The 3,664-nt window shown below is 37.4% G+C and overlaps 1 pseudogene; it reads left to right on the forward strand.

Annotated features, from left to right (window-relative positions):
• Window positions 1-1,860: 1,860 nt before the first annotated feature.
• Window positions 1,861-2,782, forward strand: LOC102855076 (annotated as a pseudogene).
• The last annotated feature ends 882 nt before the right edge of the window (window positions 2,783-3,664 follow it).

A 3,664-nucleotide genomic window follows, 5' to 3' on the forward strand; every position in this document is an offset into this window, starting at 1 on the left:
AATTTTGCCAACACCATTTGTTAAAAAGGCTGTCATTTCCCCACCAAACTGATTTCATCTCCTTGTCAAAAATCAGTTGACCATAAATAGATGGGCTGATTTCCGGGTTCTCAATTCTATTCCATTGGTCTATGTGTCTGTCATTGTACCAGTACCATGCTGTCTTGACTACCACAGCAGTGTAGTAGGATTTTAAATCAGGAAGTGAGATAATAATGCAAATTTTTAAAAATAGCTGGCTTTTGGAAGACTATTTTTTTCCTTTTAAAACATAAATATCTTATGCAGTATTTGTCCTTTTGAGACTCAGTTAGTTCACTCATATAATACTCTCTAGTCTCTCTCAAGTTATATAATCTTTTTAAAAATTGTTGTTCTTGAGTGCTGCATAGTATTCCATTTTGTGAATGTACCATAATTTCTCAACTCATTTACTCATGGTTGCACATTTGGGCTATTTCCATGTTCTTGTGATGGTGAATAGCTCTGCTATAAACATTTCTGTACAAACCTCTTTTTGTGTCTTAGTTCTAATTTCTCTGGGATATATTTCTCATAGTGGAATAATTGGTTAAAAAATAAAAGAATAGTACATATCGGTAGTCATGAGGGAGAGGTGTGGGAGGAGAAAGGTGAGGATGAGTAGGGGAAAAAACCCACAAATTTGCACAATTTTGTGGATAGAAGGATAGTGTAAAAGAAATGGGCAAAATCAGATGGGGACCTGAAAAGACAGGTAAGGATGGTAATAGTTCACTGGTGATTAATTTTATAAAACATAGTACATGGGAATGATTGTATGAAAAACAATAGGAAGGAAGAATAGTGTGAAACATAATGTGTATGAACTTTGTAAGCAAGCCAATATAAAGTAAAAATTTAAAATAACATAACCAAATAGTTATATTTTTAGTGTTTTCTACTGAGTATATATATTAAATAAAGGCATTTAAAAAACCCAAATACATAATGAAATTGGAGAATATGATTAAGCTTGTAAAATTTCCAGCCTGCTTCGGCTTTGCATTTAAGTAGTGTCAGTCTTCCAGGGAACTCAAGGATTTAGGTTAGGTTGTACTTTACAAGGTAGCAATCAATAAGACAGAAAACATGGCTACCCAACAAAAGATTAAAATATTACAAAGAGGAAGAGACCAATAGAAAAGGAAGCAAAAGAAAATGAATTAAGATAAAACACTACTGAGAGGAACAAAAGGGAGCTGATAACAAGGACTGAAAATATTTTCTCTTTGTTTTGGTTTATTTAAATAAAAGCAGAATGGAAAAAATACTTCTAGGAGAGCTGAGATTTGGCAGGAGTTGTGTCTGGGTAATTTACTTATGCAAGTCACTTAATTCTCAGTAGTCACGTAGGCTTAATTATTATGTTATAAATTATTTATCTCACTCTAGTATACCACTGGACCAATTCTCAGCACCATGGTGGATGGAGAAGAGATTGAGGTGGTTAACAGTTAGGCTTGCGTGACTTCAAATCCACACTTTTGGCGCCAGCAGTCGGGAAATCAAAAGGTGAATTGCATTTGGTAAATCTGCTGTCAAGGACCTCTCCAGAGCATTGAAGAGCAACGATGACAGTCTGGAGACTAAGTTGCCCCTGACTCAGGCTGTGCTCTTCACAGTTACTTGTTATGCATCAGAGATCTGGACAGTGAAGAAGAATTGATGCCTTTGAGTTGTGTTGCTGGAGAAGAGTATTGAATATACCATGGACTGCTAGTAAAATAAACAGGTTTATCCTAGAGAGGATGAAATCTAACTGCTCCTTGAAGGCACGGATTTTGAAGCACCGTCTCACATATTTTGGGAATGTTTCAAGGAGGGACCAGTCCTCACTACCCTGATATGCTGCTCACCAGGAGAGATTCTTTCCTTAAATGGCTGTCTAGAGCCCTGATTGACTGGAGAGAAGAACAACACACCACATTCATGACTGACTGCATAGTGGTCAACAGCTGGCTTACAGCTAATGTTTTTGAGGACACCTTCAAGACCTTGTCTCACATAGATCCTGATGTCATCTATCCATCCCTGAATGTCACCAGCTTTGACTCAGCGGCTCCTGAAAAGCCTGATGAGCTAGTTTCCAAAAGGAAAAAATGTCCTATTTCTCTCCATCAATAGATATGAATGGAAGAGAAATCTGTCCTTGGCACTGGAAACCCTGGTAGAGCTGCATGAGTGACATCCCAAGTCTGGGACAGGGTTTATCTGGTCGTGGTGAGTGGTTATGAACAGAAAGTCTCAGAACGTGGAACACTATCAGGAGTTGAAAAATATGGTCCAGTGTTGTGACCTTGGCCAGCATGTGACCTTCCTGTGCTTGTTCTTAGACAAGCAGAAAATCTCACTCCTCCATGGCTGCACGTGTGTGCTTTTCACATGACGCATTGAGCACTTTGGTATTGCTCCTCTGGAGGCCACATACATGCAGTGCTCTGTCATCGCTGTTAATTCAGGTGGGCCCTTGGAATCTGTTCTGCACAACGTCATGGGGTTTCTCTGTGAGCCTGATTCAGTGCACTTCTCAGAAGCCATGGGCAAGTTCCTCCACAAGCCCTCCTTGAAAGCCGCAATAGGACTGTCTGGAAGGGCAGGGTTGAAGGAGTTTTCCTCTGAAGCCTTTGCAGAACAGCTTTACCAGTATGTCACCAAACTGCCAAAAAAAAAAAAAAAAGATTGTTTTCAAAATCTTTATTCTACTTTTCTAAATAGCAGTTCTGTAGTTTGTAGGTCTGAAATAAAAAAGTCTAGACTCTAATACAGAAGAGCTTTAACTAACTAAAACTTAAACTACCTTCTTATCCACTACACATCACCCTGTCCACTTTTTTATTTTAATGATAATTTACAGAGACATAGGGTTTCCATTCATTCATTGCATTTTTCTCCCTGATCACCCCTCCTCTCAAATCACTGTTCCTGAAAAGTAAAACTCTTTCAACCCTGTCTACTTTTTCAGAAGAAAATATCTTTTATTTTTATTTTTATTTTTTTTTAGAAGAAAATATCTTTTATGCCTAACCAATATTAACTGTACAATTTCAAACTTGGCAGAAATATTATATTTTCTTGAAATTACTCTATAAATTTTGAATTATATTTTGATATGATTTTAGTAGTTGTCTCATATCAAAGCTGATTTGTAGGAGGTCAGAGGAACAAAACAGGCTTACTATAGCTCACAGAAACCTACCCGGTCACAGTCCTCTACTTGAAAATCACGCTCAGATCCATATCAAGAATACACTATTTATTTTATGAGATGATCTTTGTTTTTGCACCCTGGAATATGACAATAAAATATGTGTATCTTACACAGGAGGAGAAAAGAGAATTTGAAATGTTGGCCTCTGTCGTCTGTTTTTACATTTTTGTAAATGCAACAAGCAAGCCTAAATCAGAAAACGAGCGTAAACAGTGCTAGAACCAAGGGGGAGTGTTGGCAAGAAAGTCGTGCACGTCTTGTGCAGATCATGTCGTTCAGAGGGGCTTAATGTGTTCTGAGTCGTCAACTTTTAAATATTTGTGTATTAATATCTAAATTCCCAACTGTACGACAGAGATGCTTTTCAACTTTTTTATTTTTTAATTTTTTTTCCTTCTTAAGTATTTAGTGTGTGTGTGTGTGTGTGTGTGTGTG

This window comes from Elephantulus edwardii, unplaced genomic scaffold (assembly GCF_000299155.1).
Source record: "Elephantulus edwardii isolate Elephantulus edwardi_28Jun2011 unplaced genomic scaffold, EleEdw1.0 scaffold00329, whole genome shotgun sequence".
NCBI classification, from domain to species: domain Eukaryota; kingdom Metazoa; phylum Chordata; class Mammalia; order Macroscelidea; family Macroscelididae; genus Elephantulus; species Elephantulus edwardii.